Source organism: Triticum aestivum, chromosome 7A, assembly GCF_018294505.1.
Source record: "Triticum aestivum cultivar Chinese Spring chromosome 7A, IWGSC CS RefSeq v2.1, whole genome shotgun sequence".
Lineage (NCBI taxonomy): Eukaryota > Viridiplantae > Streptophyta > Magnoliopsida > Poales > Poaceae > Triticum > Triticum aestivum.
In genome coordinates, this window is record NC_057812.1 from 71683190 (window position 1) to 71699099 (window position 15910).

Here is a 15910-nt window from a genome sequence, read left to right on the forward strand (position 1 = left end):
TGTTTTCTGGTGCGCTATTAGTGTCTTCCACACTAATGGCGCATCGCCAATTGGTGCGCCATTAGTATATAGTAGTGGCGCACTACTTCCCTGGTGTGGCATTAGTGTCAATCCTATATATAGCCCTTTTCCTAGTAGTGTCAGCTTCTCCTTTTGACTTTCGCATTGCGTCCTTGCATCGATAATGACCCGGCGGAGATCTTCATCATCAGGCACATCGTCTGGTTCCTCTTGATCTTCAGCAGCTTCACCCATTGCAGCATCATTGGGCACATCGTCTAGTTCCTCTTGATCTTCACCAGCTCCCCCCGTTGCAGCATCACTGTATTCAGGGGGCACATAGTTGTCATCGTACTCTTCTTCTTCGTCGTCTTCCATCATAACCCCTATTTCTCCGTGCCTCGTCCAAACATTATAGTGTGGCATGAAACCCTTGTAAAGTAGGTGGGAGTGAAGGATTTTCTGGTTAGAGTAAGACCTCGTATTCCCACATTCAGTGCATGGACAACACATAAAACCATTCAGCTTGTTTACCTCAGCCGCATCGAGAAACTCATGCATGCCCTTAATGTACTCGGAGGTGTGTCTGTCACCGTACATCCATTGCCAGTTCATCTACGTGCATTATATATAATTAAGTGTCCAAATTAATAGAAGTTCATCATCACATTAAACCAAAGTGCATACATAGTTCTCATCTAACAACATATAGCTCTCCAGAGCATCTAATTAATTAAACCATACATTGAAACTATGTAAAACATTTCAATGCGAAAACAAATGCGATCATAATCACAACCAAGGTAACAATTGACCCAACGACATAATGATACCAAGCCTCGGTATGAATGGCATATTTTCTAATCTTTCTAATCTTCAAGCGCATTGCATCCATCTTGATCTTGTGATCATCGATGACATCTGCAACATGCAACTCCAATATCATCTTCTCCTCCTCAATTTTTTTATTTTTTCCTTCAACAAATTGTTTTCTTTTTCAACTAAATTTAACCTCTCGACAATAGGGTCGGTTGGCATTTCCGATTCACATACATCCTACATAAATAAAATCTATGTCACGTTGGTCGCCATAATTTTCATAAACAATAAATGAACCAATAGTTATAAAGATAATATATATACCACATCCGAATCATAGACAGGATGAGGGCCGACGGGGGCGGATACCAAAACCATCGCACTATATAAGATGCAATAATAAAAGTAAGAAAATAATACAAGTATCTATGTAAACATACAAGTAAGAATATTTTTCCTTTCAGAAAGAAGATAAGAACAAGAGGCTCACCACGGTGGTGCCGGCGATGAGCTCGGCGCGGGTGATCGACGGCGGTGAAGACGGGGACGGGGCGTGACGGACCGCTAAGTCTAGACAAATATTGAGGAAAATGGAGCTTGGAGGTCGAGCTTGGAGAGGAGAAAGCTTAAGTAGTGTGGCTCGGGCATTCCATCGAACACCTTGTGTGCATAGGAGGTGAGGTAGAGCACCACCAAGCCCTCTCCCCCTCGGCCAGAAAAAAACAGAGCAGTGTGCTCTGCTCTTACGCGAGGGGGTATATATAGGCACCTCATTGGTCCCGGTTGGTGGCATGAATCGGGACTAAAGGGGAGCCTTTGGTCCCGGTTCAAGCCACCAACCGGGACCAATGGTGGTGGGCCAGGAGCGAGGCCCATTGGTCCCAGTTCGTTCCACCAACCAGGCCCAGAAGGTCCAGATGAACCGGGACCAATGGCCCACGTGGCCCGGCCGGCCCCGTGGGCTCACGAACCGGGTCCAATGCCCCCATTGGTCCCGGTTCTGGACTGAACCGGGACTAATGGGCTGACCCGGCCTGGACCAAAGCCCTGTTTTCTACTAGTGTGGGCGCTCCTCCTGGTGAAACCGTCACAATACTGCAACCTGGCCACCCGGGCGCTGGCTCCCCCTGCGCGCCTATGCTATTATGTTGGCATAGGTTACATCGTGTGTCTACCCATCATTATATAAGAGGTCTAGGATACAAGAGTCCTACTTGAACACGACTCCATATCATGTCTACACACCGTACGACTCAGAGTCCAACTGTAACCTACCTTATACAATAATATTCGACACAGTTCTAACAAAATCATGTAACATCACTATAGGTATATTGTATGAAGCAGGACGGCATGAGCACACCTTGATTTGGATGCAATGAAACGAAGGGAGGACAACAAGTGCATTTTTCCATGTTTAAGCGCATAAATTCTGCATGACATCATTGCCATCGTTGCATGCAATTAAATGTTAGAGCACCTCTAGGCTCTAGCAGAATCATCAAAAACATCCAAACTCCATAATAATTGAACGAATGCTGCAAAACACAGCTCTGGCAGAGTCTCCATATGAATCAATGTCGCCATGCACTATGGAGCACCCTTCATATCTGGCCTTCCAGCCTCCATATTTGGCATCTTGGGGCCAACTTTTGAAGCTCACTCCATCTGGCAAAAACCATGGCGCGAACAAAACTTCATGTGGTCCCCCACCTCACGGCAAGGATGGAAGGAAGAGAGTGGGGGAAAAGGATGTCCCACTAACAATTGAGTCCCACGAGGTAGATGAAATCTGGATGCCATAATATAGCGATTCTGAGTTTACCTTTGTCCGTCTCAAGATCCAAATGTTTTTGCGATAGTACGGTTTGCATTTTTGGTGATCACAATTATGCGGGCTATGCTAGAGTTGCCCTAAGTTGGGTGCATCTGTTGATGTTTCTTCGAATTTGGAAAGGATGGGATGCAGCGGCACAATCTCCTCTCTATCGAGTTAACAAAAAGGGTTGCATCATCAGCACAAAATTTGATCTAATTCTTGTACTTATGTTTCTCAGTGGTGTAAGGATGCCCATATCAGTTTTCCTTCTCAGGGTCTTCTGCATGGGGTCAAGGGACAGGATAAAGAACATTGGGGTCTTTGTAAGTGCATCTGAAAGAGCATGTGTGAGTGCATCTAGTGCCCCTTAGTGATTTTGGTGTATTGAAGACTTATAGGTTAAGGGACTAATGCATTTGTGAGTGTACATAGGTCTATAAGTCTACGAGGAGTTTGATATTTACAGACAAAGTCGACCCCTAAAAATGAAGTTCTTCGACTGAAGACTTTGGATTTCTGAAGACTTTCTGAAGACTTTGAAAGTGAAGAAATTGGTGTCACCTTGAAGACTAGGTATTCATTCAAGGAACATGAAGCGTGAAGACTTTTGTTTTCGTAGTTTCATTTTCTTTTTCTTGAGTCATAGGAAACACCGTACTGTTAAAGGGGGTCGAGGAAATACTAAGGAAAAATTTGCATGTGATGCTCAACTCAAATCCTACACCTACCAATCCCTTCGAGTGAAGTCATTGAAAATCTGATACAGTTCAGTCATATTCTTCAGTGACAGAGACGAAGTTCTTCTGGTCTCTGAGGAATTTGTTGTGACTGAGGAGTTAGGAATTCGCGAGTGCGGATTACCTACACAATGAGGAACATCATAGCCCTGAGGATTTCGCCACTCAAAATTCCGACCGTTGTTGTGCTATGCGCCAGCTGTCCCAAAATATCTATCCACCTAACAGTCTTATCATTGAAGGGCATTTATGTCTTATCATGTCGGGCTGCTACCTAGGCTATAAATAGCCGCCCCCTACAACCACTAGCTGGTTGGCTGCTCCGAGAGAAACTGACACTTGTCATTTGAGAGCATCCCATCCTCTGAGGACTTTGAGCGAAAATCATCAAGTGAGGAAAACCCAAACCCAAACACCTACAAACCCCAAGTGATTGAGCATCACTGAAGAGATTGATCCTGCGTGGATCCGATGCTTGCTACCTTTGAAGACTGTGCTTCTTCCAGACGGTTAGGCGTCATGGTCTAGAGCATCCAAGAGGAATTGTGGATCGCCAAGTGACCAAGTTTGTGAAGCTTCGGAAGTCACCTGAAGACTTACCACGAGTGATTGGGCAAGGTCTGTGTGACCTTAGCTCAAGGGAAATACGGTGAGGACTGAGTGTCCCGAGCTGTGTGTTCAGGACCGGGTGTCCGGGACTGTGTGTCCTTAGGTTTAAATACCTAGCCGCCCTAACCAGACGTACAACTGAGACAGCAGTTGGAACTGGTCTACCAAATCATTGTCTTCACCAAGCTTACTGGTTCTAATTCCTCAACTCTTTCATTTCCTCATAACTGTGTTGTGTGCTTGTTCATATCTGTGTTTGAAGACTTTGACTGAAGATTTTCTCAATTTCCTCAATTCAATTTCTTCAGTCTGTTTGTCTTCATCCTGTGTTATCCCGTGCTTACGCTGTCTGTACTCTGTGCTTGTCTTCATTTCATCATGATGACTATGCTTGTGCTCTGTTATGTTTACTTTTGAGTAATTATTCCGCTGCTAGTAGTTCTTCGCTAAGGAATTTCCTCACATGCAAATTCCTCAGTGAAGAATTCATAAAAATCGCCTATTCACCCCCCTCTAGTTGAGATAACGCACTTTCAATTGGTATCAAAGCAAGGTACTCCCTTGTTCTGTGTGATTTTGGTTTAACCGCCTAGAGTTTTAGTTATGTCAACCGCAGGTATGATCAAGGTCTCTGCTGGGTGTCCTACCTTCGATGGGACGGACTACCCCTATTGGAAGAATAAGATGCGATTGCATCTTGAGGCAATTGATAATGATCTCTGGTATGTTGTGGAAAATGGTGTTCCCTTAGTCACACCTTCTCTGAATGCTGCTGATGTGAAGAGATTCAAGCAACTCGATTCTCAAGCGAAGAATATCATATGTGGCCATCTGAGCAAAGGACAGTATGGAAGAGTGAGTTCTTTGGAAACTGCTAAGCTTATCTAGGATAGACTGTCCAAAGTGAATGAAGGAGTCTCAACACAGCGTGACTCTCGAGTTGATGTTCTTCGCAATCTCTTCAACCACTTAAAAAGACTCGACAATGAAAATGTTCAACAAACCTTCGATCACCTCACTGACATCTCAAATGAGCTTCAAGCACTTGGTGCCACTAACATCACCGACCATGTGGTGGTGAAGAAATTGCTGAGATCGCTTGATTCCTCATTTGACACTTTGGCATTGATAATACAAGAACGTGCTGATTACAAGTCACTTGATCCCGCTGATATTCTCAAGAGGCTAAATACTCATGAGTTCCAACTTGCTGAAAAAAGAGATCTCAATGGTTCGAGCTATGGAAGATCACGTGCACTGTAGGCCAAGGCAATATCTGAGTCCGAAGATTAAGACTCTGGTAGCAGCCTTGGGGATCTTGAAGAACTAAGCCATGACCTAGCACTCCTCGTGAAGAAGTTTGAAAAGTTCTCAAGACGTGGTCGCTTTGGAAGACCCTCAACGAGCAATGATTCCTCATCCAGTAACTACAAGAGGAGGCTCTGTCACAAATGCAAGAAACCTAGACATTACATTCAAGATTGTCCTCAGTGGGAAAAGGAATCAAAGAAGAAGAAATACAAGGATTACAGTTCTGATGATGCGAATAAAAAGAAGAAATCCACAAAATCTTCATCATCAAAATCCTCAAAGTCTTCATCTCACAGGAAGAGAAGCTCCAAGAAGGCTCGGGCATTCATTGGCAAGGAAATGGACTCTAAGGTTGAATCTGAAGAAAATGAGGAAGAGGAGGCATCTGAGGAGTCCGAGTCCGGTGTGGCAAGCCTAGCCCTCGCTACTGCATTCGTCAGCAAGTCTATCTTCAACACTGAAGAAAATGACCTCACCAACAAGGCTGATGAAGGCATTGATGACTACGCTCCCACCTATTGCTTCATGGCAAAGGGTGCCAAGGTACTCAAATATACCTCCTCTGAATCAAGTGATAATGAATCTGATGAAAACCTCAAGCCCAGCTATTCTAAACTTGCTAAGATTGCTGTAAAACAACAAAGGGCTTTTGAAAAGGTTCAAAACATGCTAGACAAAAGTGATGATATGTTGGGTGAAGAAATGGATCGCACTAAAGCCTTGACTAAAAATCTTCAGAGACTTCAGACTAGGTTTGACAACCTTCAAGGTCATCATAACACTCTCTTATCTGATCATGAGAAGCTTTCTTATGAATTTCTTCAAAGAAAGCAAGACCTTGAGAAGCTAAGAGTGAGTTATGAAGATCTTCAGAAGGAGCGGGATTCATTTCTTGCTCAACAAATCAGCGCTTCTCAGGAAGACTTTGTTCCTCCATGCTTGAAGTGCATTGAACGTGAATCTGCTAATTCTTCACCTGAATGTTCAAATGCTGCTAATGTTTCAAATTCGTCATATGCCTCTGCTATCACTAATTCGTCATCTGAGGACATTGCTAGTATCACTGACGATGCAGGGCTGAAGGAATTGTACATGACAGGCATGTACAAAAGCCTCAAAGGGCATCAGACTCTTTGTGATGTGCTTAAAAAGCAGATCCTCAACAGGAACCCTAGGAAAGAGGGTATTGCCTTTGAGAGGAAACTCAATGCTGATGGTACATATTGGAAGCCCGAGCAGTACCCCAAAACCTCATGGGTTGCTGCAAAGGGACCTCTAGTTGATCCATCTAACTTATTTGGATTTGCATGTGAATCTCCTCGTTCTGATGATGAGTCATTTGACTCCAACTATAAACTGTTCAAAAATCAAAATGGTGAAATATTTACTAGATATGTTGGCACTAACTGCAGGAACGCCCCCCTTATGAAGAAAATTTGGGTTCCCAAAAGGTGCCTTGAAAGTCTTCAGGTGAATGTCCTCAGGACACCACCTGTGAAGAATAGGAACCCTGGATCAAATTCTTCATATGGACCAAATTCCTCAAAAGGATCAAAGTCCTCACATGAATATCATCGTGCTAACAACTCTATTTCGCAGGGAAGAACTAAGGGCTATGAATATGAACATTATTCTTCTAATCATCATGTTCATAAGTCCTCGAAGAATTTCTCTGCTTATTCATATGCTTATCCTAACTCCTCTTATGTGAAACGAAATGGACTGGCTTCTATGCCACCTTTCTCGCATGGAGCTCGCAGAGTGATGAACTCTTTGCCACCCCTTTAGATGTGGGTGGTGAAGAAAAAGAACTAATCTCTTCTGTAGGGTCAGGTCTCCAGACATACGTAATCGTCTGCAGAATCTGCTGGAGACCTGAGTATGCCTGAAATGACGCATGCTAATCATGAAGAAATGAACTTTCATTTCTCACGTCCTCATACTGCTTTATTTGTTCTTTTGCTTGATGAAATTGATCTGATGAATTGATGTCATATTATTCACTGATGAAGTATATGAGTTCGTAAGTTGCACTAATTCATCTGCAGGATGATCAACCCAAAGCCACTGAGTGGGTCCTCGATAGTGGATGTACAAATCACATGACTAGTGACAAGAATCTATTGATGGATGCTCCATTATCTCCGTCGCATCTAAAGCATATCATCTTTGCCGACAAAGGCAAAAGTCAGGTATTGGGTCTAGGTAAGGTTGCGATCACAAAGGATCGACACATGGACAAAGTCATGCTTGTCGAGTCCTTAGGATACAACCTCATGTCTGTCTCAATTCTTTGCGATCTTGACATGGTTGTTGTCTTCGGCAAGTACCGTTGTGTTGTGGTTATGGAAGCTAACAATTCCAAAGTCTTCGAAGGCTTTAGGAGAGGAGACCTGTATATTGTTGATTTCTCTACAGGACCACAACCAGCCGTGTGCCTACTTGCAAAAGCTTCAGAAGGCTGGCTCTGGCATCGACGACTTGGTCATGCAGGCATGAGGAATTTGCACACGCTTGCAAAGAAGAAGCATGTCATTGGCATCAAGAAAGTCAAATTCCTCAAGGATCACCTATGCAGAGCCTATGAAGCTGGGAAGATGACAAAGGCTAAGCATCCGGCGAAGACTATCATGACCACCACTCTTCCATTTGAATTGCTTCACATGGATCTCTTCGGTCCTAATCATTATTTTGCTGTTACAAATGATGCATCTCTATATGGCTTTGTTATTGTTGATGATTACTCTCGATACACATGGGTACACATTGTTACTTACAAACATGAAGTGCAGGAAGTCTTCAAACGATTTTCCTCGAGGGCTTCGACCAACTTTGGTGTGAAGATCGAGCACATCAGAAGTGACAATGGAACCGAGTTCAAGAATTATGGTCTATATGACTATCTTGATGAACTTGGTATTACTCATGAGTTATCTGCTCCTTATACTCCTTAGCAGAACGGCGTCGTGGAGTGCAAGAACAGGACTCTTCCTAAGATGGCTTGCACTATGCTTGATGAATACAATACGCCTCGTCGTTTCTGGATTGAGGCAATTGATACTGTGTGCCACATCATCAATAGAGTATATCTTCACAAATTCTTCAAGAAGTCTGCCTATGAACTCCTCACTGATAAGAAACCCAATGTAAGTTATTTCAAAGTCTTCGGTGCTAAATGTTGGATTAGAGATCCTCATCACAACTCAAAATTTGCACCAAAAGCACATGAAGGTTTTATGCTCGGTTACAGAAAGGACTTGCACACCTATAGAGTCTTCAACAACGTTGTTCACAAGGTTGTTGAAACTGTAGATGTGCGGTTCGATGAAACTAATGGCTTGCAAAGAGAGCACCTACCTACTGTGATAGATGAACCAGCACCTGAGGAAACTATCAAGTCCAAGGCTACTGAGGATGTCATTCCTACTGAAGAATCTGCTGAAGAATTCATTCTAGAACATGAAGAACGTCGAGATAATGCACCTGAAGAAAATACTGAAGAAAATGGTGCTGAAGAGAATGCTGATCAAATTCCTCAACGACAACCAGCTCATCCTCGCATTGCAAAAGAAGTGCAAGTTGAAAAGATCATCAATGACATCAAAGCGCCAGGTCCTCTCACACGCTCAAAAGCTTCACATTTATCTAACTTTTGTGGGCACTATGCTTTTGTCTCTATCACAGAGCCCACTAAGGTAGATGAAGCATTTGTGGAGCCTGAGTGGATTCAGACCATGCAAGAAGAATTACATCAGTTCGAGCTCAACAATGTTTGGGAACTGGTCAAACGTCCAGATCCTCGCAAGCACAATATCATTGGCACAAAGTGGATCTACCGCAACAAGCAAGATGAAAATGGCCTTGTGGTGAGGAATAAGGCACGGCTCATAGCTCAAGGCTACACACAGGTTGAAGGAATTGATTTCGATGAAACTTTTGCACCTGTTGCTAGACTTGAGGTTATTCGCATATTACTTGCTTATGCTAACCATCATGATATCACTTTGTATCAAATGGATGTGAAAAGTGCATTCCTCAATGGTAAGCTTGAGGAAGAAGTATATGTTGCTCAACCCCCGGGTTTTGAAGATCCAAAGAATCCTGACAAAGTCTTCAGACTCAACAAGGCCCTCTATGGCCTCAAGCAGGCCCCACGGGCGTGGTATGATACCTTGAAGGAATTCTTCATGAAGAAAGGCTTCAAACCCGGTTCACTCGACCCTACTCTTTTCACTAAATCTTATGATGGTGAATTGTTTGTGTGCCAAGTATATGTTGATGATATTATCTTTGGTTGTATTGACCAACATTATAGTGATGAATTTGCCTACATGATGAGTGAAGAATATCAAATGTCTATGATGGGAGAGTTAAAATTCTTCTTGGGTCTTCAAATTCGTCAACAATGCAATGACATATTCATATCTCAGGAGAAATACCTCAAGGATGTACTGAGGAAATTTGGCATGCAAGATTGCAAAGGCGTCAAAATTCCTATGCCCACAAATGGCCATCTATGCACTGATGAAAATGTTATTGACTTTGATCATAAGGTATACCGCTCCATGATTGGTTCTTTATTGTACTTATGTGCATCTAGGCCAGATATAATGCTTAGTGTTTGCATGTGTGCCCGATTTCAAGCTACACCGAAGGAATCACACCATAAGGCTGTGAAGCATATTCTTCGATATCTAGCTCACACACCAACACTTGGATTATGGTACCCCAAGGGCTCGGCTTTTGATCTCATTGGATATTCTGATTTTGACTATGCTGGTGATCGTGTGGACCGCAAGTTAACATCTGGTACATGTCATTTCCTCGGACGATCTTTGGTCTGTTGGTCCTCGAAGAAACAGAACTGCGTATCACTATCTAGTGTTGAAGCTGAGTATATTGCCGCTGGTTCTTGCTGTGCTCAATTGCTATGGATGAAGCAAACTCTCAAGGACTACGGCATCAACATGAAGAATGTGCCTCTCTTCTGTGACAATGAGAGTGCCATCAAGATTACTCACAACCCAGTTCAGCACTCGAAGACTAAGCACATTCAGATTCATCATCATTTTCTTCGTGATCATGTGTTGAAGGGCGACATTTCTATTGAGCATGTGAAGACTGAAGAACAGCTAGCCGATATCTTCACAAAGCCCATGGATGAGAAGAGATTTAGCAAGTTGCGGTGTGAGCTAAATATCCTAGAATCTTCGAATGTTCTTTGAAAAGGACACTCATCCTAACACTTATGCAAAAATTGATGACTTAGATGTGCAACGCATGAAGAAACGTTTTTCTTCAATCAATGAAGAATAACACTCTAAGTGTGAAGAAATTAATGAAGAATTTGATTCTCAGAACCCTACGATAATTGTACGCGGTGTCCGAAATCATCATTCTTATACGGTGGGTCACGCCACCACCAAAAGTTGAAATTCCTCAGTTGTTCAAATTCTTCAACTTTGCATTGTGTTCACTGTTTCCGTTGTTTTTCTTCATTGAAGAACCATGAGTTTATGTCCTCTACAGAATTCACTTATGGCTACTTCTTCAGGTTGGTTTTTCTGCTAAGTGAATGTGATCGGACCCTTCCCCCTCTATGCTATACTCAGCCCAATATGTTCACAAATTCTTCATGTGCGTTCTATTTGAAACTCGTTCAAAATCTTCACTGTGTCCTTGTCAGCTGAAGAAATTACGAACGAAACTTTTAACTTATCTTATCCAATTTTTTGGCGTTGCCGCTCAAACCGTTCCGCATCCCACGACATACTTATCCACTCACCCACGATCTAACACGATCTCCACTTCTCAGTACGTGGGTGACACATGTCATGCGAATGAGAAGGGTCAGGGGCACGTTCGTCCAAATTCTTCGGGTGAACGGTTTTCACCATGGCTATAAATACCCCTCTCCCCTTCCTCACTTCTTTTACTCCGCTCGACCTCTCTCCAGCTCGAGCTTCTCAAACCCTTGCGCCGCTGCTACTTCATCATCGCCGGTGAGGAAGAGCTTCACTGCCTCGACCTCGTCGTCGCCGTACTCGCGCCGGTCGCGAAAATCTTCACTCCGCTGCCGCCGTAGCTATCTTCCTCCGCCAAGTTACGGCGTGGAAGATCCGCACTGACGAATGATGTCTACTAGACAACCTTCTTCTTGTAGACGTTGTTGGGCCTCCAACTGCAGAGGTTTGTAGGACAGTAGCAAATTTCCCTCAAGTGCATAACCTAAGGTTTATCAATCCATAGGAGGCGTAGGATGAAGATGGTCTCTCTCAAGCAACCCTGCAACCAAATAACAAAGAGTCTCTTTTGTCCCCAACACACCCAATACAATGGTAAATTGTATAGGTGCACTAGTTCGGTGAAGAGATGGTGATACAAGTGGTATATGGATAGTAGATAAAGGTATTTGTAATCTGAAAATATAAAAACAGCAAGGTAACTAATGATAAAAGTGAGCGTAAATTATATTGCAATGCTAGGAAACAAGGCCTAGGGTTCATAGTTTCACTAGTGCAAGTCCTCTCAACAATACTAACATAATTGGATCACATAAATATCCCTCAACATGCAACAAAGAGTCACTCAAAAGTCACTAATAGCGGAGAACGAACGAAGAGATTATGGTAGGGTACGAAACCACCTCAAAGTTATTCTTTCCAATCAATCCGTTGGGCTATTCCTATAAGTGTCACAAACAGCCCTAGAGTTCGTACTAGAATAACACCTTAAGACACAAATCAACCAAAACCCTAATGTCACCTAGATACTCCAATGTCACCTCAAGTATCCGTGGGTATGATTATACGATATGCATCACACAATCTCAGATTCATCTATTCAACCAACACAAAGGACCTCAAAGAGTGCCCCAAAGTTTCTACCAGAGAATCACGACAAAAACGTGTGCCAACCCCTATGCATAGGTTCATGGGTGGAACCCGCAAGTTGATCACCAAAACATACATCAAGTGAATCACGTGGTATCCCATTGTCACCACAGATACCCACAGCAAGGCATACATCAAGTGTTCTCAAATCTTTAAAGACTCAATCCGATAAGATAACTTAAAAGGGGAAACTCAATTCATTACAAGAGAGTAGAGGGGGGAGAAAACATCATAGGATCCAACTATAATAGCAAAGCTCACGATACATCAAGATCGTATCACCTCAAGAACACGAGAGAGAGAGAGATCAAACACATAGCTACTGGTACATACCCTCAGCCCCGAGGGAGAACTACTCCCTCCTCATCATGGAGAGCACCGGGATGATGAAGATGGCCACCGGAGAAGGATTGCCCCCTCCAGTAGGGTGCCGGAACGGGTCTAGATTGGTTTTCGGTGGCTACGGAGGCTTCTGGCGGCGGAACTCCGATCTATTGTGTCCACGAATGTTTTTAGGGTATATGGAGATATATAGGTGGAAGAAGTACGTCAGGGGGCCACGAGGGGCCCACAAGGGTGGAGGATGCGCCCGGGGGGGGGGGGGCGCCCCCTGCCTCGTGACCTCCTCGTAGAGCCCCCGACGTGCACTCCAAGTCTTCTGGGCTTCTTTCCTTCCAAAAATGAGTTCCGTGAAGTTTCAGGTCAATTGGACTTCGTTTGATTTTCCTTTTCTTCGAAACCCTAAAACAAGGTAAAAACAAAAACTGGCACTGGGCTCTGGGTTAATAGGTTAGTCCCGAAAATGATATAAAAGTGTATAATAAATCCCATAAATATTCAAAACAGTAGGTAATATAACATGGAGCAATCAAAAATTATAGATACGTTGGAGACGTATCAACATCCCTAAGCTTAATTCCTGCTCGTCCTCGAGTAGGTAAATGGTAAAAACAGAATTTTTGATGCGGAGTGCTACTTGGCATAATTTCAATGTAATTCTTCTTAATTGTGGCATGAATATTCAGATCCGAAAGATCCAAGACAAAAGTTCATATTGACATAAAAATGATAATACTTCAAGCATACTAACTAAGCAATTATGTCTTCTCAAAATAACATGGCCAAAGAAAGTTCATCCCTACAAAATCATATAGTTTAGTCATGCTCCATTTTCGTCACACAAGAATGCTCTCATCAGGCACAACCCCGATGACAAGCCAAGCAATTGTTTCATACTTTAGTAATCTCAAACCTATAAACTTTCACGCAATATATGAGCGTGAGCTATGGACATAGCACTATGGGTGGAATAGAATATAATGAGGGGATTATGTGGAGAAGACAAAAAGGATAAAGTCTCACATCAACGAGGCTAATCAATGGGCTATGGAGATGCCCATCGATTGATGTTAATGCAAGGAGTAGGTATTGCCATGCAACGGATGCACTAGAGCTATAAATGTATGAAAGCTCAACAAAAGAAACTAGTGGGTGTGCATCCAACTTGCTTGCTCACGAAGACCTAAGGCACTTGAGGAGGCCCATTGTTGGAATATACAAGCCAAGTTCTATAATGAAAAACTCCCACTAGTACATGAAAGTGAAAAAACAAGAGACTCTCTTTCATGAAGATTATGGTGCTACTTTGAAGCACAAGTGTGGCAAAGGATAGTAGCATTGTCCCTTCTCTCTTTTTCTCTCATTTTTTATTTGGCCTTTCTTTTTTATGGCCTTTCTCTTTTTTTGGGCCTTCTCTTTTTTATGGCCTTTATCTTTTTTTATTCCTCACTTGGGACAATGCTTTAATAATGATGATCATCACACTTCTATTTATTTACAACTCAATGATTACAACTCGATACTAGAACAAAGTATGACTCTATATGAATGCCTCCGGCGGTGTACCGAGATGTGCAATGATTCATGAGTGACATGTATGAAAGAATTATGAACGGTGGCTTTGCCACAAATACGATGTCAACTACATGATCGTGCAAAGCAATATGACAATGATGATGCGTGCCATATTAAACGGAACGGTGGAAAGTTGCATGGAAATATATCTCGGAATGACTATGGAAATGCCATAATAGGTAGGTATGGTGGCTGTTTTGAGGAAGATATAAGGAGGTTTATGTGTGACAGAGCGTATCATATCACAGGGTTTGGATGCACCAGCGAAGTTTGCACCAACTCTCAATGTGAGAAAGGGCAATGCACGGTACCGAAGAGGCTAGAAAGGATGGAAGGGTGAGAGTGCGTATAATCCATGGACTCAACATTAGTCATAAAGAACTCACATACTTATTGCAAAAATCTACAAGTCATCAAAAACCTCGGCACTACGCGCATGCTCCTAGGGGGATAGATTGGTAGGAAAAGACCATCGCTTGTCCCCGACCGCCACTCATAAGGAGGACAATCAAATAACACCTCATGTTTCAATTTTGTTACACAACATTTACCATACGTGCATGCTATGGGACTTGCAAACTTTAACACAAGCATTTCTCAAATTCACAACTACTCAACTAGCACGACTTTGATATTATTACCTCCATATCTCAAAACAATCATCAAGCATCAAACTTCTCTTAGTATTCAATACTCTATATGAAAGTTTTTACTAATCTTGTATACCTAGCATATTAGGATTTTAACAAAATTACCATGCTATTTAAGACTCTCAAAATAATCTAAGTGAAGCATGCGAGTTCATCTATTTCTTGCCACCGTGCTCTAAAAGATATAAGTGAAGTACTAGAGCAAACAAAAAACTACTCCGAAAGATGTAAGTGAAGATCAATGAGTAGTCGAATAATTATGCAACTATGTGAAGACTCTCTAACATTTAATAATTTCAGATCTTAGTATTTTATTCAAACAGCAAGCAAAGCAAAATAAAATGACATTCTAAGAATGGAAAACATCCTGTGAAGAAGCAAAAACTTAGGATCAACCGAAACTAACCGATAGTTGTGGATGAAGAAAGGTGGGATGCCAACCGGGGCATCCCCAAGCTTAGACGCTTGAGAATTCTTGAAATATTATCTTGGGGTGCCTTGGGCATCCCCAAGCTTGAGCTTTTGTGTCTCCTTAATTCCTCTCATATCAAGGTCTCCCTAAATTTCAAAAGCTTCATCCACACAAAACTCAACAAGGACTCGTGAGATAAGTTAGTATAAACCATTGCAAAAACCTTATCATACTCTACTATAGCAAATCACTAAAATTATTATTCAACATTGCATACTAAATGATCTTCATATTTAATAGTCCTATTCTCAAATAGAATTATTAAAGAAGCAAACATATTGTTGACACCTGATTTTGGCACAATGCAGAATGCAATGGAGATGGCCTCAATTGACAAAATATTCTAAATGAGAAATTTCACATTGCCGAGTGGAACAACTTTGATGTTTGGACCATAATCATTCGGCATCATATCAAAGACCAAAACTACACTCAGATTGTCATATTTAGGTGTTCTGAGTGCTTTTTGGTCAAGTACGCCTCCAGGACAATCTCAGATGAAGGAATGATCTACATGAATTGTCTGGTCGATTTTGATATAAAAATCATCTCAATCCGAGTTCGTATGCAAAAGTTAGAGCTATCTGGATGCAGCCCTGTCAAGAGGCGAAATATGACGCGGAAGACCAGACATGTCTTGGCAAGTGTCTGATGTAATGCGTGAGTGTTTTGGCCTAGAAGATGGC